This window comes from Haliaeetus leucocephalus, unplaced genomic scaffold, assembly GCF_000737465.1.
Source record: "Haliaeetus leucocephalus isolate CR32 unplaced genomic scaffold, Haliaeetus_leucocephalus-4.0 Scaffold228, whole genome shotgun sequence".
NCBI lineage: Eukaryota > Metazoa > Chordata > Aves > Accipitriformes > Accipitridae > Haliaeetus > Haliaeetus leucocephalus.
Genome location: NW_010972664.1, coordinates 8,510,289 through 8,536,293, shown reverse-complemented (window position 1 = coordinate 8,536,293; position 26,005 = coordinate 8,510,289). Strand labels below are relative to the sequence as shown.

The window sequence follows — 26,005 nt, the reverse complement described above, 5'->3', positions numbered from 1 at the left end:
CCCTCCCCTCCCTCGGCCTCGGCGGCTGCGACGGCCTCGCCGCCGCGGGGCGTTTTGCCGCGAGCGCCCTGAGGGAGGGAGCCGGCCCCGTGGGGGGTCCCCTCGCCTCAGGGGCGGCAGGCGGTTAGGGGCGGTTGCCGGCGAGCGTCGGGGTCGTGGCCCGGCAGGAGCCGGCTTGAAGAGCGGGAAGGGTCTGGAAGGAAGGGGGGCGATGCAGGGGAGAAGCAGCTCCGAGGGGCGGAGAAGGAGGTGTGGCAAGGGCCCGGGAAGACTGCAGGCCGAGGGAGGGTGGCTCTAGGCAGCGCGCGGGTTGCTGCGTCTGTGAGGCCGCAAGGAGCAGCAAGGGAGAGGGTAAAGCATCTCTTGCATCTGCGTGGCACTGATGGGACAGGCAGAGTGTAAGCCGCGAACTCTGGCTTTCCTTTTGGCCTACGCTGTCTGTTTCCATTAACAAATGACGTTTGTTTCCCTGGTCACTGAAGGATTGTCATACCGAGTCACGCTAAAGATCCACCCAAAGACCTGCCTGTAAGAAAGGCAGGTGTGGAGTGATGCTTCCTCTGTGGGAGACCCTTCCAAGTCCAGCTTATCCGTGGCCTGACTGTTTCACTTAAAGGTTGTGTCTGCAACTTTGCATTCACATGGTTGTAGCTGTGGTACACTCCGATCCACTTACCTCAGGAGTGTAACTTGCATTTTCGTTAACGTCAGTTTTATGGAATTTTTTTTTTTTTTGGTAGCGTTTTGCTTGCAAATGTCTGAACATGATGTTCTGGTAAACATCTTACTCTCCTGAGTTTTCTGTATCTACAAACAATACTACCTACTGATTTCCCAGGTTTAATTGAGCTGAAAATGTAATCGTGGTGGTCTAGAGGAAGAATCAACATATATAAGGGAAAGAGCCTCTAAAATGTGGAAGTTTTGCAGTAAAGCACTGTAGTTTGTTCCTTATGTTTTTACACTGAAGTGCCTCGGACTGCTCAAAGTATAATGCAGTCTCCCTTACTTAATTGACACTTCTGTCTGTGGGAGGGAAAAAGGCTTGCTTAAGCATTGTTGGTGAAACACTCTCAAGAAAAAGGCAAATGTCATAGTTCCTGCCCTGCAATAGTGTTTTGAGTCTGGCATTGCTGAAGCTTGCTATTGTCTACTGGTGTATTTTTAATACCCAGATATATTTCAACATTGTACTTGGTGACTCGTGAGTCAGTACACTCATTCTTTTATGTTTATCAAACAGTGAACTAGGAGATTGTTTTTATTGGGATGTAGGGTCTGCGTCATGGCATTGATTACGTATTTAGAAAATGCAAAAAGAGTATACTGAGCAGCAGAAGTTAGGCAAGAGGAAGTGACAGGTATGCATTCATTTTCCTAGCAGTTTTCTGGGAAGTAGCAAGATACTGCTGATGTAGTCCTGTATGGAGGGACATCAGGCAGTTAACAGCATTGGTAAGCCAACCAGAATGGGTGAAGTGACACATCTTGTACAATTGTGGGAGAATTGGAAGGAGAACCATAACTGAGGTGCCTATTACTTGTATTTGAAAGCTTGTTTTTCACCAGAGAGAACTTGTGACTTGTTGTTTGTACAGCTTTAACTCTGCTTTGTTAATTTTTTTCAATTAGACAAATGTCCGAGGGTGTGCTAAGAAAGCTAGATATTGCTCTCAGATACCTGGGGAATAAGATGTTTGTGTACGGAAGGGGTCAGTCTTTCCCCATTTCTTTCCTCAGGCAGTCTGGTGTTGAATTACTTTATTTTAGGTGATGGTTGATCCAGGAATTGAGCTATATTAACATGGTTATTTGTTTAAATATGTATTTTGTTAGCCTCATCAGGGTAATGGTGTTATGCGAAGTAAAAGATAGCAGCCTCGGGTTCCATTGCAGCTTCATTTCAATTGGAACTGATCAGCTGACAAGTTCTAAGTGAAACTGTGTGTCTGAACTTGCATGCATATGCCTTATCTGCCCAAAAGTAATGGTATATGCAAATTGTTTGGGCTTCAGTGGTCTGTGGGTGCTGAGAAGAAGTTATTAACAAAGGAGACTTTTTAAACAGTTCAGGTAATTAAGAATACCAGAGGCTAGTACTCCTGCTGGAGGCTAGTACTCTGTGAAGGTTTTGCATGGCAAGTGTATTAAAGGGAGGCTGGAGTCACTCAGCTGGTTTTCTTGTGAGCCTTCTCTGATTACAACGACTGCCTGAGGGTCAAACAAGCAAGACAAAGCTTAAAACAAAAAGCTCAAATAGAGCTGCATGTAAATGTGTGCATAGACACATGTACACCTGCACGCACACACACGTCTTCATCATAGTGTAAGAATCATGAAGGGCACACTGATGCTAACAAGACCAGTGTGACTAATGGTGCAAGTCAACATCTTTCCACTTTGAACACAGGATAAAGCTATAGCTAAAATGCTGACTACTGCTATTCAGCAAGTTTTGCTGCTGTTTTGGGCTGTGTAAAGACTCAGCCACTTATTGACTACCTAATAAACATGCTGCCATTTTTCCATGTAACAAGGAACGTCACCAGTTTAGTGTGGCAGGCAGGAAAGAAGAGGGCCTGTGCCGTCAGCAGTAAGTCTTCGGTAGGTCGAATGGATGCCTTTGGGGACCTGCACTGCTTGTGGAGCTCACTTAATTAGTCTAGATGTAGACTACCCTGCAAGGATTGATACTGGGGGGGGTGCATCTGAGGCAGTGTGCTGTCCATCTTTGTTGTAGCAAAAGATGTTAATTATTGGTGTAGCTGCTCTCCTTCAGAGATCTTTTGAAGCTGAATCATCATTTGCTGCTGGTGGCAGTGACAGACATCTGGCTATTTATCTGGCTTCATTAAATTGCCCTATTCATTTAGATCTCTGAGCTGCTGCACGACTGCGCGTTGTATAGACCTCTTGTATTTGCTGGCTTTTTGTGCTTGTTTCTTGCTATTAATCTGAATGCTTTTGTGTTGAAAGAAGCTAGTTTGCAGGTTTTTTCCTCCCTTTTCTTTTGAATATGTAATTATAAGTTGGTTGTTTTCAGAGTGCTGTGGTTTTCACAGTCTCTGTATTTGCTAAAACAACAAAGCAGTAAAGATGACCCACAAAGCTGTATTTTGTGGTCAAACACATATCTAATGAAGGTTATGGAGGCTGTCTGGTAAAGCTTGCACACAAGAAATGCTTGATTTGTTAATTGTGTGGCAGCATATATTTTTAGGAAGGCTGAGGCCTTTCAGACGGTTGCCTTTGAGATGTCTCTCGTTTCTATATGAGTGCAAACCACAGCAAGCAGTTATTTTTGGATAATCAGTGTGAGTCAGCTGATACTCATTTCATTTTAAGGGTCTTCTGTGATCCTGTACTTGCTGAGTTTGGGCCCAAAGTGTTGCCTGACAAGCAGAGACAGCCTGTTCTCCTCCCCAGAAGTTCTATCCATTTTGTTGCTCATCCTGGGTGTCAGTTCTGCCCTATATGCAGTTTTCCTTGTTCCTTGCTGTGGTTTAACCCCAGCCAGGAACTAGGCACCTTGCAGCTGCTCGCTCACTCCCCACCTCCCAGTGAGATGGGGAGGAGAATCAAAAAAACATGTAAAACTTGTTGGCTGAGATGAGAAAGATTTAGTTATTATTAGACTTTAGTTATTAAATCTAAAGTAAAATAAAATATAATACTATCAATAATAGTAATAAATTCTAATAATAATAATTGTAATGAAAAGGAATGTAATAAAATAATAACCCCCCCAAACCTCAAGAAAAGACAAGTGATGCACAATGTAATTACCACCTGCTGACCGATGCCTGAGCAGTGATTCCCCCCTTCCTGGCCAACTCCCCCCAGTTTATATACTGAGGATGACGTTCTATGGTATGGAATATTCCTTTTGCCAGTTCAGGTCAGCTGTCCTGACCATGCTCCCTCCCAGATTCTTGTACGCTTGCTTGCTGGCAGAGCATGGGAAACAGAAAAATCCTTTATTGCTAAGTAGTGCTTATTGTACTAAAACATCAGTGTGTTATCAACATTATTCTCATGCTAAACCCAAAACACACTGTACTAGCTACTAAGAAGAAAATTAATTCTATCGTAGCTGAAAACAGAACACTTGTTGAAGTAGAGGCAGTGATTCAGGGAAAAACAGGAGGCAGCAAAGACAAGTTCAATCAGTAATTTGCTGCTCAAGTTGCAGCCTTGGTATGGTGCATGTACTGTGAAGGGAAACTTCACCCTAATTTATGTGCTGGCTGTCAGGCTGGGAAATCAGATTCTGTGAACTCCAGAAATAAATTTACTTTCTGAGGTGACTACTCAGCTAGCAGAGATGTGTTGGAACCATGGACTTCTCTAGGGACTTGTGAGAGTTCGGCTTCTTCACATATGCTCCTTTGGCTTATCAAGAAGTGCTTTGTGCTATCTTCTGTGGCTTCATTTGGTTAGTCCTGTACACACTTGAGCAAAACTGGAAGCAGAGCAGGATGCATGGCACTGCTTTGGGTTGCTGTATGGTGTTGCTCTATTTTACATAAATTTGGCTTCCTTGGGAAAAGCTCTGATACTGCAGGTAACTGTAATGTAGTTCTTTGTTGTAGACATCCTCACGCTTTTGATGATAAAGCCAAACACAAATAAGACCTTTTGCAGTGTTGGGAGTATTTTTGCAGAGGGTTGAAGGAGCAGTTGTACAGACATGCAAGTCCCTCTCCAGCAATAAGTCTTCCTTTGTTGACCTGCAGCTACACCTTTTCCCTGGATTTTTTTTGGCTGTGAAAAATTGTCTGATAGTGCTAACCTCCACTGTCATGCTTGTGGCATGGAAAAAGGGAAACTTACCCAGAAGTTCATAGCTGATACTGCTCTGACAGTGGCTGAAACCACAGGATTTTTTTAAAAACAAAATAGCTATTCTATCTGAGAATTCTCTGTTCAGGTTCAGTAAGAAAACGATTAGCATGCAAGAATACTTTAAATATTTCTCCTCACCTTCTTACTTCAAGCCATATCATTCACTAGGGATCTAAGCTAGTGGGTTTTAAAGGTTTCCTGGTAAATAAGACCATAAAGAAGTGTACACATAATAGCAAAGAAAAGGTCACTTCTGAAATGTTACCTGTTTTCACCTTCCAGACTGCATTGTGTGCACTTCTTATTCTTGAAGGTAAGAAAATTTATTTAATTCTTAATAATTCCCTAGTAGCAGCATGCTTTTATGCTAAACTGGGATGGAAAATCTGGTTTGGCGTGGAGGTGTTCTTGGAGGTTTATGCTGCTGGGTTTATTAGCAGCAGGACCAGGACAATATTTGAGTTGGGTTGGAACAAGATTATGTTCCCAAAGTGTTTTAGCTTGCTGCACTTGCTGTTGTAAGTAGCTTCTGCTTGAAATTAATTCCACTGGGAAACAAAAGACCTCAGCTAATGGAATTATGTCAGTATATTTGGAATATGAAAAAGCCAAGCAATTAAAAATAGAAAATTAATTAATTAAGCTTACAGCTTCCTCTTAAAGATTTAATGTTTGAAGGAGTGCTGTAATAAACTCTAGCAAGATAATACTAATAAAACAAATATAATTTGACAGAGTTGGCTTATTAGATATTATTAATTGAGTATGAGTTGTGAGTTATGTCTTCGTATTTACAAAGAATAAAAATGGCTGATACATTAGCTGTCAGGAATACTTTTCAACATGTATCAGGTTATGACATTTGTGGCTTTATTTCATCAAAAATCTCTTACAGGAGTTTAAAGACATTTCTCACTTAAGCTTTGTGAAACTGCTAAGGAGGAAGACTAGTACAAAACCATCTGTGCATAATGTGTGGCACTGGACAAGCCAGAGCTTAGTGATTAGTTTCAGATCATACATTTCGGTAGCTGGATTTGGAAGTGAATCCCAATTTTCACTCTTAAATCCCAGCTCCCAGGTGATGTTCTCAAACTTGTGTCATCGCTAGAGTTTCAGCCTGATGGCTGTAATTATGTTGAACTGTTTGGTCATGACTTTTTTGTGTGTGCTGTGTTTTCAGCTCACAGTGGTGCAATGATAATAGGCGGGAGAGTGTACAACTTCTTTTTGACCTTAACTATCCCCAATTGGAGCAGGCTTTCGCATCAGCTGGCACAAGGGAAATACATCTTTGTAGTGCTCGACACACGGCAACACTGGGCATGGCCAGCACATTCATGTCTTTCCTAATGGGACATTGGGGTTCTGTGTGGTCAGGAAAGAGGATGCAGGACGGTACATGGCCACAGTGTGCAACAGCTCTCAGCACTGTCTCTACCGAAGAAAAATTCAGCTATGTGTGCATAGTGGATGTAAATTCTCACTTTAAAGTCCTTGTCTTTCTGTGTTGGGCTGCCTGGATCAGACACTTGTTTATGTTACGATGTATAGATTATATACTCGCGGTTGGTAGCTTCTGGCTTTGTTTTTGAGTTCATGTGATAATCTAGATGAGAACACTTGCATGTTTTATTTTTGTTTAAAGGTTTGTTATACTTGCAATTAGCATCTACGCTTGTGCTACAATTCTAAAAACAAGATGTTACGGTTAGACTTTTAAACCCTACCATTTAAGCTCTTAAATGTGCTAAGCTCTTATTGAACTTCCTTGTTTAGTTATTGGGTGCTAATTTTAGACTCTGTTTCAAATCTTGATTTTTCTGTCTCTTTATCCAGTGCTTGAATTTACCAGCTAGAAAAATTAGATCTTTACTTTGAAATATGTGTTGACATAGCTATTGAGGTCAACCCAGTCCAGCAAGGTTTACTGAAAGTGGCCTTAGCCTTCATGAAGTCTGACCCACAGTGGAATAATGTGGAGATTTAGGGACCTACGAAGTGCTGATTAGGACGGTCCTCCCTTTTCTGAGCATCCTGGGCCTTGAGATATTACAGTTCTTAAGGGGTGCTATGGCACAGAAGATTAGTCAGTTATGCATTGTTCTGCCTTCTTGCTTTCCTCGCTCTCAACATCACCATCTGCTTGCGGTTTCAGGGCTGCCAGAGGGCCCACAAAAATAAACACTTGCTCTCTCTTCCCAATAACCCCTTGTCTTCCCCATTGCCTTTCACTCTAGTTCCTGTATTTCGCAGCCAGGAGTAGAGGATGAGAATGAGTTTCTTCGTTACGCTGCTCCCTTGATATTGTCAGTACCCAGCAAAGCACTCTGGCTGCCTTGCCCTCCTGATACCCCTGGATGTTGAAGGCAATTTTGTATTTTTGCTTCAGTGACTTGAACTTGCCATCTCTGAGTTGAGCCAGAGCAATACAAGAACATGGAATAGAAAATGGGTTCTGATGACACTGCTGTTTGAGATGACTTGGTTTTTGTGCCTTTTAGTTAGTGCCCTTCCTCTGTTTCCTGGAGGTAGGAGCCAGAGAAATTTTATTCTTTCCTGTCCATTGGGTGGATAGACAGAACAGACAAACAGGAGGCATTTTAGACTCTTTGAGATGTATCCTATCTTAATTTGAAATAACTAGGCAACTGAACTATGTTATGGCAGGTGGTTTCAATGTAGGCAGAATCTTTGCTTGTCAGGGCAAAACAATCTTTGCCCAGAAGCAGTTAGCTTTTTAGAAGCAAGCAGTTATCATTTGTATGGGAGTAATTTTCATTCAGACTACAGTAATTTTATAATTCAGACATACCAAATTCAACTTATGACAAAAGGCATAGGGTTTGTTTCCATTTCTGACATAGCAGCTGTTGCAAATGTCAGGATTCAGTTTTGTAGGGAAACTGTTAAAACTTACTATTTGGGTTTTGGACAGTGTCAAAGACAATATTCTGGATGTGTCCCTAGGCATTAATATATATGATGGATGCTGATTCATAATACACTCTTGATATGTCTTGTGACCTCCCAGTAGGATTCTCTCATCCTAAATCAAAGCAAAGTAAAATGCTTCCTCAGCATGGCAAGGAAATGGACCTTCTCATGGTTTTCAAGGAACTGTTCAGGGACTTAATTCGTTATCTGCCGCCTTCTTAAAAGCAAGCTCTGGCTGCATGCAGGTTCAGGATAACTTGTAAGCCTCCGTCGAAATGCTTCCAAGGTAGTAAGAGATTTCAAAAAGCAAATATATATGATGTCCTGTACATCCCTTAAGTAAATATGCATATGCTCTCTTTCAACAGGGCACCTTGTCAGAGGGCTTATAGATGCCTGTGTTACTGTTGATCTGAGCTGCCTGCAATCAGCCAGGTACATCTGTGTCATGTTGGAAGAAAGACAACCAGCGAGAGGCCAAGATAAGACAGGCAGCAAATGCCCCTGTGATCTGCTGGAACAGAGCCCATGTGCTCCCCAACAGCAACTCAAGCCATTGCCCCATGCAATGGGGGGATGAGGGAGAGTATGTGGCAGAAGACTTTGATTAGGACGGCATGCATTTGCATCAGGAAACTTTTAACCTGGAACTGAACAGTTAAGTCTGAGCATGCAATGTATGTATGATGATGTATTTTCAGTAGGTGGCCTTGCACTGTTGGCATGCCTTGGTTTGTCTTTGGGGGTCTTTTGCCAAATGGTGTACTTTGTAGAGGAATGAAATATCCAGAGAAACATTCCCACACTTCTTCCCTTCCATTCTCTGAGTGTAGCTGTTCTGTAGGACATAAGTCTAAAAGTGTAGTTTGGCTGGGGGTGGCAGAGCAAGGAGAGGCACTCATTTGTGTGGCAAATCCTGAAAACAGGACTTAGATGGTTTATGCTACTCGGGCAGGTTTCCTTGTCCAGGGCCTGCGTTCAGAAGGTTTCTGGCTTCTGAATTCCAACAAGATGGTGAGCCAAGAGTGGTCCACTTCCCCCTGGGCCAGGCCATGCTTATGGATTACTTGCCAGGACAGAGAAAAGTAGAAGTACAGGAAAACCCAGTAAAACCCAGAATTGGGAGAGAGTCCTACCAGGATTCAGACTCCTGTGGTTTGCCTAATGCTTGAATCCAACTCAAATTGCCCTTTGTAACAAGAACCCAGGCTTCAGTCCACCCTTGTCACTCCTATGTAATGTAATAGTTTGCATAGGTGGGAGAGGGTCTTTATATGTGCAGGTTAATGTCTGGAATGACTGCTTGGGGCAATTGTGTGCCTGAGGGTGGTTCTTGCATTGCTAAAGCAGTCTTTTAGAAATTAATTTGGGGAAGTCCTGTATTTTAAGCCTTCATCAAAGTGCAATGGTCCACAAGAAGGCCTGGCCCTTTGTCACAACCCAGACCAGACAGACCAGGGAGTTGTATTTAATTCGAAATTCCCTCGGGCTAAATTAAGGTGAAACGACACCAAATGATCAGTTAAAGATTTTATTCATGACAGAAGCAAACTGAACTGGGGAGGTGTGATAGTAGGTGGTGGGTTTCTCACAACAGGCATTGGCATAAGACTACTTCTGTAAACCATGTAACCCAGGGTAACCATATACATCAATTCAGGGAATAAGGAGATCCCTCCTGTTGAGTCAGGAGGTTCAGAGCAGACCCCCTTGCTTTCTAGACTCCTCCTCAGAGAAGGGCCCAGGGGCTGCTGGATCCACTCTTAGTCCCAGACTTGGTCAACGGTTTTATGTCTTAAAGGGATGAGGTGTAGGGATTGTGGAAAAGTAAAAGGAAAGAGAGAAGAAGACAGAGAGAAAAAGGAAGAGAGAAAGATTTCACCAGTCCTGAGTCTAGCATTGGTCCAGTCAGCCGATGGGTCCAGTCCCGGTGGGCTTGCGCACCCGGGGCTTCAGTTTGTGTCCTTTTATCATCCTTGCCCCTCCTTTGGGCGGGCACCCGAACTCGACAGGTTAATGAGCAGTTCGTGAGCCTTTGGGCTTGGGGGTCGTTTGGGGAGTAACTTGTCCTTCCCTGCAGACATGGCCATCATTTGATCTTTGTATCAGAACAGCGAGCTGCGCACCCTCCAGCACACCCCCCCTGCTGTTGCTGATGTCTGAGCTGATGGGCTTTTCATCTTGGCTCCTTGCTGTGCAGGGTTTGCCTTTAAGCAGAACTTGCCCCACCACAATGTTTGAGACATTAACTCTTTCAGTCTCTCGCACTCTTTGGTGTGATGTAAAACCAAACTCTGAACAGAGAGGCATGAGCGGTTCCATGTCCAGTTTTTTGAAGGAGTGCTCTAGCTCTAAATCTGTGTGCGTCCTTCCTCAAGTTCCCTTTGCTCTTTTTAGCACACACGATGGCCCTCCTTAATTTTTCTACCCTTATCTCTTGTTTGGAGGAAGGTGGGAGTGAGTGTGGTTTGAGGGTGCATGTGGGGTACAGTTTCAAGCTGGCATAAAGCAATTTACTCACAGGTGCAGGGTTAGCTCCTGTGGGTACCAGTGACCTTTTACCCATGCAGACCCAAAGGTCAGTGTGAGCTAAGTGGTGCCCACCTACCCAAGAGGTTTTGCAGCTCACCTTAAGCTCTGTGCTGTTGCTGCTGCAACGTTCTGGGAATGGTATTTTACCACTACCTGAGGTATGTATGTGAGCTGCAGTAAGAGCAGAGACCGTAATGGAGATAGAAGGTGTGAACGGGCTGCCCTCAATTTACACAAGTCTTGTGCAGACAGCACTCATGAATGTTTTAAGGCTGGGTAGAGTCCTGTTAACTTATAACTTGCCCACCTTGTAGTGGGGAAAACCTGTGTAAGCACATGGAATGGAAGAAACATTATTAAAATGGAAAAAACTATATTATTAACAAACACATATAAATTATATATGTTTCTTTTCCAAGTTAAGTAAAGGTGGCCCATCCACCTATGTCAAATCTGATAATGATAGTCCAAGTTGGTAAAATTTTGACATTTCCAATTAAATTTGGATAAAACATTAGGTTAATATGATGCGTCATGATCACGAGTTCCTTTTACTATCCCAACCTTTCCAGTGTCAAGGTCGATCCTTCCCAGGTTTTACCCATGGATATCCCTACCTCTAAACGTTGTGAGTCAGGTTAGTGGTACCCTAGATGCTGTGGCAGCAGGGTAGAGGTGACTTTATTAAAGAAATAAGTAGTAATACAGCAAAAGCAATAAAAAGACAAAACAGCAACAGATAGTTAAGTTCTTATAATAGATCTCGAATGACTTGCAAACATATGTACAAAATCAGCTGATGTAAATAAAGCTTTCTTTGAAATACATGGCGCAATTTTTTCTTGTTGGGAATTTGAGATTCCTAATGCTTTTAACACTTTGTAGTTGCCGGAATTTCCTCGTGCACCCACAGGGAATCCCTTAAATTTAATATTTTTATCATTTGTTAATTCCTGAATTTGATTTTTAAGATGACAACATTTCTTTACTTTTTCTGCTGCTGCGTCTGCCAGTGATGACAATTTACTTCTGTATCGAATTGTTACATCGATAACCTTTGCCTGGTCTCCTTTTACAAATACTAGATCAGGCTTGTATATTTCATTGCATTCATCTTTTAGTATAAGCTCTTGGAATACGATCCAATCCTTTTTAACTTCAATTATTCTTAAATCACATAATTGGTTGTGTCTCTTAATTCTGGCCTCTTGCACCATGGGGCACTACCCAATGATATGAGCACTTGTTTCATTTTCTGCTTGACAGTGTCAACAAGATTTTATTTGCGAGTCCTGTCTCCCCCTTGCCAGGAATTCCCTAGTGGGATACACGTTAGCTCTTAATTGTAGTGCCGTGAGGAGTTTTCGGTGAGGAATGCCCCTATATCGTTCGATCCAATTATTACTGATTTTATCCTTCTCAAAGTTGGCAATACCACAGCCCTGGGACTGTAACTTGGTCCAATTTATAAATTCCTGTTTACGCCAGTCACAAGGTTTAGGAAAGATGGTTTTGGGAGCTGGTACTTCCCATTCTGAAGCAAGTTCATTATCGCCCAGTTCCTCAGATGTTACCCTAATCATGCTTGGCTCCCAAATAGATGGTATTTTATTTTTATTGCCTCCAGCTGTTAACCACACTTTTTCAAATTCTTTTTCAATCCCCTCTTGTTTAGCTATTGATCTTATTACATCATCCGAAGACTGCGCAATCTTGTGTAGTCTTGGAGCTTGTATACTGGGGATCAAACCCGAGAGTCTCGTGATGCCTAAACCTCCATCACGTGTACTGGAATAAAGTTATGGCATCGCAGGTACTAGGAGGTAGATGTAACCACTCCTTGACTGTAGTTCGAATCGTCAGGTCAAGTGCTTCTAGTTACGTTGCTTTTACATCAGCTTGGTCTGCTAAGTAAATCAATCGTGGGATAGTATATCCCTTCAGGATGTCTACTTTCTGAAATGGTTTCAGTGGCGCTTCATCAATCCGTTGTAACCAGTCTCTTACTTTCATCAGTAGTTTGGGTTTAGATATTCCAGTCCATGGGTCTATTCTCAGTCCCAGGTATTTTTCCGAACTACCGGGTTCAATCATATTGAGTGGGGTACCATTAATTTGCCATGGAGGACAGTCATTGATTGTATATGAGTCCTTAGTAGGTTGTATATAAAAACCATGGCATTTCTCCCCCTGAGTCCTGAGGCCAGTTAGATCACAAAAGGCCTCTAGGACCCTGATATTACTTTGCATTCCTTCCCATGATCCACTTAACAATACCAGATCGTCTGCAAAAGCCATAGATGTTATGCGTTTTGAACCATGTTGGTATCCATTGCTGCATTCTTCTAACTTACACAACAGGGGGTCCACAGATAAGTTAAGTAGTAAAGGTGACATTGGGACACCTTGTTTAACACCAATTTTAATCCCAATAGGATCTGACTGTTCATTCTTCATAGTAATGCGAGTTTTGATATTTTGATACAGGTTCGTAATCAGGGTGATAATATGATGGTCTACACCCTTTTGCTTAAGCACTGCAATAAGATGACAATAGCTCACGGTGTCGAAGGCTTTAGCCAGGTCAATGAAGACTACGCCCAAGGGTCGATGTTCCTTTTTTGCGTTCTTAATCAATAGTTGTAATAACTTCAAATTTTCTGCACATCCCGCTGATCTAATAAAGCCCTTTTGTCATGGATTAATAGGGCATGCCTTAGCCAGTCTTGCCATCAAAATCCTTGAGAATAACCTCAAGATAATTGATCCGATGGTAATTGGTCGCCAGTTATTGATGTCCATATGGCGCTCCGGCAGAGATGATTTCGATGTTAACACAGTCCGACATTCTTTCACCATGTCCGGTACAATGCCAGTCACCAACCATAGATTGAATATTTCCATTAACTGGACAAAATGGGGGTCTGCCTTAATGATATCCTGCAGACTTAGTCTGTCTGGTCCTGGCACGCTGTTCTTATTCATCTCTGATATTTTTAGAGATTTCTTTCACCGTAATCATGGCTTTGAATGCCAAGTTGTCCGCCTGGCCCCTGGATCTAAACACAGCCAGGCCCTTGAATGTTCCTGGTGACTCCCATCTTGACTTGAACACTTCGTGTATCTTGTCTTGTGGGATACCACACTTCAGGGATTCCACATCGTCCAGGATAATACTGGCCAGTTTCCCCCTATCCAGGTAGAACAGCCACTGGAACCATAGGAACTGCCCCCGTTTCACAGCTCTCTTCCTCATCCACCCCTTTGGTGGTTCCGAAGGACGAGCAGTTTGGGCCATTTGATGCGTTCAACCCTGGCCCGCTTTCAACTCGGTGGACTTGAACGCATGGCATGCGAAGCAGTCTTCCGTTGCCTTATCAACAACTATTGTTAGATCTTCTTTCCCTTTGATCACCTGCTCAAACATTCCATGAATGTTTTAAGGCTGAGTAGAGTCCTGTTAACTTATAGCTTGCCCACCTTGTAGTGGGGAAAACCTGTGTAAGCACATGGAATGGAAGAAACATTATTAAAATGGAAAAAAGCTATATTACTACAAATTAAGATATTGGAGCACTCTTATAGTGAATCTCTCTGTATTGGTTTCAGCCTGGTATTTCAAATAACTATAGCAAAGGAAGAACATTCCAATCAACAAGAGATACAAGGAATATTCCTGCTTGTGGCTGCTCTCTGTGGAATGTAAAATATCCCAATAATAAGCAGATATGTTTTTCTCCCCTCAGGAGCAGAAACATTTAAAGAAATCACGGAACTTATTGGTGGATCTGTGTTCTTGAATCTAATAGAGACAAAGCTGAAACATTTCTTCCAGGTAGTCTGGAAAAAGAGAAAACACAGAAATTGCTTGGACAAAAGGTTCTTGGTTTTGGTGCTATGAGGAATATGTTAACAGGTCTGAGAATGTGTCTGATTACAGTCTTAGACTAGACGGGATTCAGGAATGTGACTGTGGCAGATATTCTACAGAAGTGAACGACAGAGATGGGAGAACCATATATGAAGGCATTGCTAATGTGAAAGCTGGTGAGTATCACTTAAAAATGCTGGTTCTCAGTTAAGCAAAGGTGGGGTTTTTTTAAATCCAGATGCAGTACACAAACCCAGATGAGACTATGTAAGAGACTGCCCCAAATGCACTAGCCATTAGCTAATTAACAGATGGATGAAACAAAGATTAGCTAGGGTAATCCTTGTTGGGTAAAGCTGGGCATTCTTGTGCCAGTATGACTGCTCCAGCCGAAGACCTAGGCTGGCAGACAGTGTCATTTTCTTTCTAGTTTGTTATGCCAATATATTTTGAAAATACTATGAACTGTGATAGAAAAATGACTTTTTTTGATCCAGTAAATGCAATAACCTTTGTTCAGGTGATTGCTGGTTTAGATGTTTCAGAAGAACTTTCTGGTGAATTTGAGTATTCTCCAAATTGGGAAAAGATCCACTGTCACATCTGCAAGGGTTACCATGGTGGGGAAACTCAGAAACTTTTAATTAAATGCTGCCTACAATTCTAGTTTTGTTCTAAATTTCACAGTGTAAGAGGTTTAACTAGTGTATTTACATTGACACAACTTTTTGCGTTGGCTAAAATTAGCCTTTTTACTGTCCAAGGGACACATTTAAGAGAGAAAAACAATTACTGTACAAAAGTAATTTACATTTCCTGCTTTCCTCTTCTTTTAATGCCAACAGACTCTTGCATTCATGGGCCAGTGCAGCTCTGGGCAGTGACATCTTAGCTTCCCAATGAAATGGCATGAGCACTGCTTCAGTGCTGCATGTGCTTCCCTGGAACATAAGACTGATGTACTGTTTGGATTTTTCTGTGATACAGAAACCCAACCAGAATGATATAGAGAGACTTAATAGTATACCTGAGTATCACGCAGTGATACTAAAATGCCTAGTGCGTGAATATATCTCACTAGCTATTCTTATCTCACCTTACAGGCTTCTCAGTTGGTGGTGCGAGGCAGAAAGAACAGGCAGTGAGTCAGGCCGTTGGCTGAAGTCTGTCCCAGTGTCATGGGTTACAGGCTCCCACATATGCCTTGTGAAAAGAGGCCCTTTGGTTCTAAAATCCTTAGAGAAAATAAAGAAGGTAACCTTTAATTTTAGAAGTCAGCTTTCTGACAATAATGTACTTACGGGATGTTACAAAAGTAAAGATCAATAAAGCTAACAGTACAGCAGGATGAAGGTACAGTAAGTGTTTTTTACAACTGAATTTTCTGTGTAGAGCAAAAGGAAACATTTGGAAGAAATGCCGTTTGTGTACTCTTCTATATTCTCACAGTATCAGTAGGAGTTGTAGCTATTACTGTCTTGCTTGCGCTGATATGGCATTTTCAGAAGCACAAAGACAGGTCAGGTAAGATATCCTATTCAACACTTTCAGAATACAGAAACCCTATTTAAATAGTCCTTCATGTGTAGATCCAGTTCTCTGCATTTCAGGGAATACCTGACAGCGTAGTTTCTACTATGAGTTAGGTTAAGACTAGCAGGCTGCAGCTTTACACTGCCATCAGTGCCGGTGGTGGCACATGGCTCTGCAGGGACTGACTGCCTGAGGCTTTTCCACATTGATAGGAGGACTTTCAGCCCTGCCTGCTGCCAAGGTCCTGTGCTGGAAGTGTCCGAGCTGGTCCTGTATCTCTGCGGGGTGGACTTGCGGCAAGGCCTTAGGAGGTCCCAGCAGCTGACAGTTTCCTGTTTGCATGGTCTGCTGGTTTTGTCATTTGGAGGTGGGACATTGGCTGGTAAAACAGGGCCTCATATCTCTGCCTGGTGGGGCTCATCTGCTTTTGGTCACTTCTGGGAGTGATACCAAAAAGCCGGTCGAAGAAGCTCTCTAAGACTTGTTTTGGAGTTTTAGAAAGCAGGCATTCTTTATTGCAGCGCTGGATGCACGGAGGATAATTCCACCTAGTGTGCATGCCACAGCTTCAGCAAAAACAGGTTATATGGAGTAACAATTACATATTAATCAGATTGGTATACATATACATAGAAATTATTGTAACTGATTATCATAGTACTGTCTACATCTGATCATGCGCAATGACGAATTCATTTGAGTCGAAGGGCTGCTTTTATGACCACTGACCCATTTGAGATTCTGTTGGCTGTCCTTGAAGTCTTTGTTCTTGTCCTTGTTCTTTGATCTTAGAGCTTAATGCAGTTTCAATGACATGTGCTCAGTTTCAACATTGTTCTCATCTATTGTACAGGAACATCTAGTCGTAAGAGCAAAGAACTGCAAAACTTATGAGTAACTACCTCTACTAGTTAATTGCTTGGCTATACTTTTGTCTATTGTTTCATAGTGTTAGTATAAGATTTCTAATAATTATTTACCAAATCTCACTTTTACAGTCATCTAGCAGCAAACCAGTTTCCATGACTGGTATAAAATATTAAAACCATCAAAATATTTAGACACATCATACAGAAAGTATGGACATATGCTATCAGGAGCACAGTGTTGGTGAGTGCAGGCAGTGAGGGGGAACCCATGTTTACTCCTGAGTCAGTCACCGTAGCCTGAACATGATGTGACATCCCCAAGCCCCAACAGAGTGTCACTGTTGGAGCTGTGTGGGTAAGCATTTAACTGGGCTCAACCATGGCAGTGTTGTGCAGTATGCATGAAGCTGTGCTGCTGCTGCTCAGGAGCTCCCTGTTAGCTCCGAGGCCTGTGTGAGATTTTAATCCAAATGGAAGATCATCTGGTTTGGCAGTTTTAAGTAGCTCACACCCAAATGGGGGCAAGCTGGGAATGAGAATCATGGGTCCCTGGAGCAATGCATAAGGTGAGGAGAGAGTGGGTCTGTGTGGCCTGAAGGATGAAAGATGATGATCTTCTCTGACAAGAAGCTGTTATTGCCTAGAGGTGCTTTGCAGTTCAAATGCAAAGTTGGTCCAGCACATAGCTAATGGAGACAAAAAGTAGTTTATCCCATATGTAAGGAAGGAGTGGGTAGTGATTTGAAAGGCTTTAAGCTAAACAGAGGAGAGGAAAGGTCAGAGAGAAAAGAGAATTAGGGGGAGGGTGCATTCTTGGGGGTGGGGGGATGTGTGCATGAAGAGACTCAAAAATACAAGATCAGTGGGTAGAATATTGTCCATGGTTCAGAGCAGTGAGACACACCTCAGAGCCATTATCTTCAGTTATGTGCTCCTGAGCCTTACTTTTACTTAGTAAGGGATGAGCTATAGGGAATTGGGTGATATGCTGGGTATCAATTCTTCCACCTCTTCCTGCAAATGTTTTAAGTGTATTTGTCTGCTTTTTACTTGACTTGCCTTAAGTTTGGATCACAGTACCAAGCGTTCAACATGTAAGTTTGATCCTTACAGATGAGAGGGACAATCCTGAGGAACGTGAAGAAAGGGATGAAAACAGTCCTTGTTCATGTGAGTATGTATCACTGTATGGCTTTCTATCAGCCACAGAGAGGGAGCCAAGAGTGTGACTTGTCTGGGTGTGGTTTAGTGAGACCTGATTGTCTTATTTAAACTGAATATTGTAATCAAGGGGATCTTTCTCTAGCACAGAAATACCTGAAATTTGAGAGATCCAAATTACTCAAAGTACTTGGAGCTGCTGACAGCATTAATACCAGCGTAATCACATGTGCATTGGACTTGGACTATCTAGACAATGAGTTTTTTGCAGTCTCAGGCCCTTCCTACCCTAGCCTAGTGGGCTGTGTCCTCTTCAGCTGTGTGCAGAGACTTACGGTTCCTGTTAGCTACTCACTGCCTGGGGATGGCTGGTGCTTTCCCTTCTGCTTCCAATTGCCCTGCACATTTGTTAGGCATCACACTTTCTGGGCAGAGGGGGTGGTTCAGACTGTGCAGGGCAGACAGTGTCTCTCCTGTATTAACTTCAGTGATCCTTCCTTCCATCTGTCTGTCCTTCTGTCCTCCCCTATGCTCTCTTCCCTCTTCCCTTTTGCGATCCTTGCACAGTTACTCTCTGTTGGTGGGAGGAGTTTCCACCCTAGCTCAGAGCCAGCTGTTGCATAGTGTTTGGCACGTGTAGCTCATCAGCCTGGAGACCCTGTCCTCTCAACACCAAGACGTGATCTGCAGGGAGCAAAGGGAGCAGACCCTGCTGTCACCCCTAAGGTGAGTGTGTGAGGAGTCCAGTGCCTTCTCTTGTGGACAGAAGTGATTCCTGCATTTGAGTGCTAAGTGCCGCAACACTAGAGGCATCACACGTGAACTGGGTGGTTCATGGAATAGATGTCTCTTCTTGGGCTCCTTTTCCTGCTGTGTTTTGTAGTTCTAGAAAGCGATGGAAGTAGTGAGTAAAGTGAAGTGAAACTCAGATGTTGTACTTGAGAGACATGGCAGAGACTTAGGTTTCAATTTACATTTTTTCTGAGTTTTCAGTGAATATACAAATCTGAGTTACAGCTGTGCCTGAGCCCTGCTGTAAACACAGGTGTCCACTCCTACTTTGTGCAAGTGAGAGGCAGGAGGGAGTGGCTGATAGAGGAGTTGCAGTGAGTGCTCATGCCCATTGGTGCTGTTCTGCAGGCAAGCGCTCACCCAGGGGTCTCTCATCTCCTCCATTTCCATCTACCTGTTGAAGGCCTGGCCATGGCTAAGTCTGCCCTGTGTTCAAGCGATGAGGGAGCGTGTGCTGTGAGATATGGCTCCGGGTGCCCCAGTGTCTGCGAGCAGCTGGTCAGTGGCCTGTAGCTCACCAGCTGCTTTGGTGAGGGGCTGACCTGACCTCTCTTGCTCCATGCTTCTCTCCCTCCCAGAGGATGGGAAGTAGAGGGGGTACTTTTGCACATATTCTTTGACTGCTTTGCACATATTATTTGGCTAGCCTTTGCCAAGTTCTGGCCGCATGTTTTTCCTGTGTCTGTATCATAATCATGTCTAGTCTGTGGCATATAAGAGATTTTTACTCAACTGAGTCTTTTCCTTCCAGATAGAGAAAGACCCAAGCTGCCAGGGCTCAAACGTATGAAAGCTGTAAAGCCTCCTGCTGCAGTTAATGAAATGTGGCTTGCCCCAAATGTTGAGAACACCACCCATCCAGAATCTGAGCACTGCAGTCCTCCAGGATTTGAGGACTGCCTTCCACTAGGTTTTGACCACTCCATTACCCAGTGTTTGATGGCTGTGCTCCTGCAGAATTAATTACTGCAGTCCTCCAGGATTTGAGGACTTGAATCATAGAATCATTTAGGTTGGAAAAGACATTCAAGATCATCGAGTCCAACCATCAATCATGCCCTCTAAACCATGTCCTGAAGTGCCTTGTCTATGTGCTTTTTGAATACCTCCAGGGATGGTGACTCAACCACTTCCATGGGCAGCCTGTTCCAATGCCTGACAACCCTTTCAGGAAAGCAATTTTTCGTAATATCCAGTCTAAACCTCCCCTGCTGCAACTTGAGGCCATTTTCTCTCGTCCTATCTCTAGCCACCTGACAGAAGAGACCAGCACCCACCTCACTACAACCTCCTTTCAGGTAGTTGTAGAGAGCGATAAGGTCTCCCCTCAGCCTCCTTTTCTCTAGACTAAACAGCCCCAGTTCCCTCAGCGGCTCCTCATAAGACTTGTGCTCCAGATCCGTCACCAGCTTTGTTGCCCTTCTCCGGACACGCTCCAGCACCTCAATGTCTTTCCTGTAGTGAGGGGCCCAAAACTGAACACAGGACTCATGGTGCGGCTTCACCAGTGCCGAGTACAGGGGAACAACCACCTCCTTGCTCCTGCTGGCCACACTATTTCTGATACAGGCCAGGATGCTATTGGTCTTCTTGGCCACCTGGGCACACTGCTGGCTCATATTCAGCCGGCTGTCAACCAGCACCCCCAGGTCTTTCTCTGCTGGGCAGCTTTCCAGCCACTCTTCCCCAAGCCCGTAGCGCTGCACGGGCTTGCTGTGACGCAAGTGCAGGACCCAGTACTTGGCCTTGTTGAACTTCATATGATTGGCCTCAGCCTATTGATCCAGCCTGTCCAGATCCCTCCGTAGAGCCTTCCCACCCTCGGGCAGATCAGCCCTCCCTCCCAACATGGTGTCATCTGCAAACTTGCTGAGGGTGCACTTGATCCCCTCATCCAGATCATTGATAAAGATATTAAATAGAACTGGCCCCAATAATGAGCCCTGGGGAACACCAATTGTGACCCACCACCAACTGGATTTAACTCCATTCACCACAACCCTCTGGGCTCATCCATCCAGCCAGTTTTTCACCCAGCAAAGAGTACACTTGTCTAAGCCATGAGCTGCCAGCTTCTCAAGGAGTATGCCGTGAGAGACAGTGTCAAAGGCCTTACTGAAGTCCAGGTAGACAACATCCACAGCCTTTCCCTCATCTACTAGGTGGGTCACCTGGTCATAGAAGGAGATCAGGTTGGTCAAGCATGACCTGCCTTTCATAAACCCATGCTGACTGGGCTTGATCCCCTGGTTGTCCTGCACATGCCATGTGAGCGCACTCAAAATGAACTGTTCCATAATCTTTCCCAGTACCGAGGTCAGGCTGACAGGCCTGTAGTTCCCCAGATCCTCCCTCCGACCCTTCTTGTAAATGGGCGTCACATTGGCAAGCCTCCAGTCCTCTGGGACCTCCCCCGTTGACCAGGATTGCTGATAAATGATGGAGAGTGGCTTGGCAAGCACCTCCACCAGTTCCGTCAGTACTCTTGGATGGATCCCATCTGGTCCCATAGATTTGTGAGTGTCCAGATGGCGTAGTAGGTCACTAACTATTTCCTCCTGGATTATGGGGGGTATATTCTGCTCTTCATCCTTGCCTTCCAGCTCAGGGGGCAGAGTACCCCAAGGATAACTGGTCTCACTGTTAATGACTGAGGCAAAGAAGGCTTTAAGTACCTCAGCCTTTTCCTCATCTCTGGTGGCAATGTTCCCCTCTGTATCCATTAAAGGATAGATATTCTCCTTGGCTCTCTTTTTATTGTTAACATATTTGTAAAAACTTTTTTTGTTGTGTCTTACAATAGTGGCCAGACTGAGTTCTAACTGAGCTTTTGCCTTTCTAATTTCCTCTCTGCATGACCTAACAAGATCCTTGTACTCTTCCTGAGCTGCCTTCCCTTTTTTCCAGAGATAATAAACTCTCTTTTTTTCTTGAGTCCTAGCCAAAGATCCCTGTTCAGCCAGGCTGGTCGTCTTCCTCAGCAGTTCATCTTGTGGCGTATGGGAATAGCCTGGTCCTGAGCCATTAAGATTTCCTTCTTGAAGAATGTCCATCCTTCCTGGACCCCTTTGCCCTTCAGGACTGTCTCCCAAGGGACTCTCTCAACCAGTGTCCTGTTGAAGGATGACTATGTTGTTTTGTGTAATTCAGACTATGTGCCTTCAGGATCCATAGAGTCCTGGAAAAGCAGTGAAGGACACATATCCTTTCAGTATGCTTTGATCAAGAAGAGCACAAGGGGACTCCCAGAAGACAAGTCTGGAGATTTAGTATGCAGTTTTTCCCATTAGATTTGCCAGGAAAGATGTCCACAGTGTTGGACTTGATGTTTGGACTCTTCCCTTCTCTGTCAGCTGGCTTTGAGCGAACCTTGCAATTCTGCTGTTCCTCCTATAAATCTGATTCTTTGTTTGCTTTGAAGAATTGGCTGGAAGCCTGAAGAGAAATCTCTCTGTGGATCAGCTTGTTTTCCAGAGCTGATGCCCTTCTCTTCCCTCTGCTACAGGTCTTCCAGGAAGACCCATGAGGAACCCCTTGGAAAGCAGACATGGTAATCAGCCCTGAGAAGAGTTCAGCCCCTGCTTCTCTTTGTCTCCACTAAGAGGTGTTGCTGTGAAAGGAGGAGGACCTCAGGGGTTTCTGGAGGCTAGATCAGGGCTCTGACTTCAGTTCCCATCTCCTCTTGGGTGGTCCCTGCACCTGACTGAATGGATGAGGGAACAGCTTAACAGCTCAGTAGACGTGGGTGGTTTGCTTAACCCTTCATCTAACACATACAATGTTAATAAAACCACAGTTTTTAACTTGGCAGATTTAAGCATGATTATACTTCTGTTGTTTGCTTAGAGGAATGTGCTGCTTAGGTGGTAAGTCAGTTCAAACTATATTAGGAGATGGAAACTATAGTGAAGAACACGCAGCAACTTTTATTTAGGAACTGTTTTAGAAGGAAAAAAGAATAGGAAACAAAACAGAACATTGCTAGCAATGGGTATAGCCATATATGTAATTGCTATTAAGGAATGGCCTTGGTAATCAGATGTTGAATTTTCTGCAATGCCTGTGTTAAGTTTTATCTTAAATGGTGTGTAGTAATTTTAAGATGGCTTTATCTTAGTTACAAGTGCTGTTTGTATGTTTCCTGAAGTATCTTCTCTTACAGAATGTTGAATAAAAGGGGTTTTTTGTTATTACTAAAATGGTGTTCCTGAATGTCATTATGAGCTGGGATTGTTTATGTAATCTGTTTTGCAGTTTAAATATATCTTAATACATGTTCTTTCTGTAGATAAAAATCTATGGCTTTGTATTCTAACCCTGCTGTAGGCAAAGCCACATTGTTGGTGTCTCTTCAGAGCAAACAGATGATTGTGATTGCAATCCTACTTCCTGACTGCCCTCCTTCATGGGCAAAAACCCCAAACCCAACCCCTTTCTCATCTTGTTCTCACAGGGTCATTCTTGCTTTGCTGTAGAGTGTACAATCTGTCTACATCCTTCGTGATTCTCAAAATGGACTGCAATATTCTTGTTGAATTTTAAAGTACTCAGGGTAATAACTCCCTGTCTTCATAGCTGTTGCTCCACTGACCATGTTCAGAAAGGAAATGTCATTTTTTTGAAGGGGGTCACCTGCTAGCTCACATTCAGGCTTATCACAGAAAATATTCTGTCTGAAGGCAAAATTCAGGTTTACCTTCCAGTCTGTGGTGTGAGCTTATGAGTCTTCATGGTGTAAGAGCGCTTTAAGTTCCTATTGGGAAAAAAAATAGGAACTTATAGGAAAAAAAAGAAAAAGCTGATTCTGTTGTTGATCTACAAGAATTCAGCGAATGTAGATTTAGACTGAGAAACATCATGATCTGACTACAATGAATGACACTTCTGGAGATACCCAATCTTGTAGTGTGAAGAAAAATTAAGAGCTGATGAGTACGAAGTGTCTGAAAACTGAGTGAGAGAGCTTCGATGGATTTGAGAATGGCTACTAAAAGTTGCAAACTGGAGGATGTCATGGAAAAGGAGTTTCCAAAATGGGTTGTGAGCTTAGAGCATCTTCCTGCTTACAAGGAGAAAACTCAGTAAATATTGCAAATTCCTTGGCTGGTTTCAACTTGCAAATGTTTAACTGTGGGAACTTTGGATGTCTGCTGCACTAACTACATGACTTCACATTGGAAAAGAAAGCTTACAGGGGTCTATCATTCAGTTAAGAGGGTACAACAGGTGTAAGTATACCACATCTCTGAAGGAAAGAGTAAGGGACTGTAGTTTTTAATAGTCAAAATTCCTCAACTTTCCATGTGTGTCATTACTCTTTAAAATACTAGTCTTGCATGTTTAACGTTCTTCTACGTTCTGGGTTTGCAATAGACTTCTTGACACTATTAGGAGCAATTTGCAATTAGTTTGGCAACAAATATGCAAGCTTCCTCAGGGTTTCGGGCCTGTCCTTCCTCTCACACCCAGACACCAGCCCCACGACCGGGGCTGCACGCGAGGCTATGCAGCGAGGGACAGCAGAGCGGTGTCTGGTTTGGTAAGAGGTTATGCTTGAAGGCTGCCAGAGCTGCCTGGTAAACCCTTGTGCTGTGCCACTGGCCTGGGCAAAGCACTGCCGGGGCTCTTGGGCCCAGGGCTGGCTGCAGGGAGCCGCCATGGGCCTGGCGTACGCCAGCAGCTGGCTGCTGTGGCTGTTTCCTGCCTCTGGGCAGCAGCTTCTCTGCGTGGGTTTTATTTTCACCTTATTTCACCACATGGCTTTCTCTGGCCATTCTGGCAGCCTTCGTAGACATGTAAACCACCAGGTAATGGCTTCCCTGTGCAGTGCCTTCCAGAAGCTTCTAGGGCCTCTGTCAGCTGCCTCCGGATTGGCTGGCTGGTGATTGTTAGCTGCATTGTGACGGGTGGGTTCTGGAATGTGGGTGTGGCTCTCCGTACCCAGCTGAGGGCTTGCTGGCCAGGGTCAGTGTGGCCTAGGGAGGGGAGCCACGAGGGTGCTGGGGGAGCAGGGGATGTAGAAGGCCCTCACAGCTCTGCCTCCCTCTCTGCAGGACTCCTGGGAAGCAGGGCACTAGGGCGATGGGCAGCAGGGCTTGGACCTCAGGGAGCTGGAGAATGTTGAGCAGGAGGAGTTAGCTGAACTGTATACTTTGCATACGGTGTCCTTTTTGTAAGTACCTGTTTAATTTCCCTTTGGTTCATGATGCTGTGACTGCTGACTTGAGTCAGCTGGAGATCTGTGTCTCTGCCTGACCACCTCAGGGAAGTGTATTAGGGCTCTGGCTGGCCGGCTGGGGCAAACGGTGCGGGGCTTTGGCTGGCTGCCTGGTGCAAGTGGTATAGGGCTTGGGGTGGCCTGATGGGCAAGTGGGCTAGGGCTCTGGCTGGCCGTCTGGGGAAGTAGGGTAGTGCACCGACCGACCGGAGGGGGCAAATGGGGTAGAGATCTGGCTGGCCTGCTGGGGCAAATATTCTATGGTTCTGGCTGGCCGGCTAGGGCAAGTGGGGTAGGGCTCTGGCCGTCCAGGTGGGCTAAGAGGGATAGGGCTCTGGCTGCCTGCTAGGACAAATGCTGTAGGGCTCTGGCGAGACGGCTCAGGCAAATGGGGTAGTGCTTTGGATGACCATCCAAGGTAAGTGGTGTAGGACTCTTGCTGGCCACCCTGCAGAAAATGGTGTAGGGGCCCTGGCCGCTGGGCCTGGGTGAATGGTGTAAGGTTCTGGCTGGCTGGCCCTGAAAAATGGTGTAGGGCATCTGGCTGGCCGGCCCGGGCAAACGGTGTAGCGGCTCTGGCTGGCCGGTGTCAGAAATTGTGGTAGGGCTGTGGTTGGCCTTGTGGGGCAAATGCTGTAGTAGTCTGCCTGGCTGGCTGGGGCAAGGTGCGTAGGGTTCTGGCAGGTAGGCTGCTGCAAATGGTGTAGGCCGCTGGCTGGCCGGCATAAGCAGATGGTGTTGGCCCCTGGGTGGCCAGCTGGGGCAAGTGCAGTGGGGCCACGGCCGGATGTCTGGCACAAGGTGGGCAGGGCTCCGGCGGGCCCAGCCGTCCCGGGCAAGTGTGGCAGGGCTCAGGCCAGGAACGTGAGGTACGGCTCCGCCCGGCCAAGTGTGGCAGGGCTCTAGTCGGCGGGAAGTACGGAAGGCCTCCAGCTGGCTGGCCAGCCTGGGCAAGTGCGGTAGGGCTCCGGCCAGCCAAGGCCGGCAGGGCTCTGTCCAGCCACCCCGGCCATGTGCGTTAGGGCTTCAGACAGCCCGGCCAATTGCGGTAGGGCTCCAGCCAGGAACGTGCGATAGGGCACTGGCCGAGCAAGTGCGGTAGGGCTCCGTCCGTCCGTCCTGGGCAAGTGCAGTAAGGCTCCGGCCGGCTGACTGGCCATCCCGGGCAAGCGCGGTAGGGCTCCGGCCATCCCGGGCAAGCGTGGTAGGGCTTCGATTGGCCCGGGTACTTGAGGCAGGGCTCCGGCC

The 26,005-nt window shown here is 44.9% G+C and overlaps 1 protein-coding gene across 1 annotated transcript in view; it reads left to right on the top strand.

Moving 5' to 3' along the window:
- Window positions 1-14,041: 14,041 nt before the first annotated feature.
- LOC104831590 overlaps window positions 14,042-26,005 on the top strand; it is a 38,182-nt gene continuing 26,218 nt past the window's right edge. Inside the window, exon 1 of the mRNA XM_010567256.1 lies at window positions 14,042-14,361. The gene's annotated coding sequence lies outside the window, so the exon portion shown is untranslated. The remainder of the gene's footprint in view (window positions 14,362-26,005) is intronic.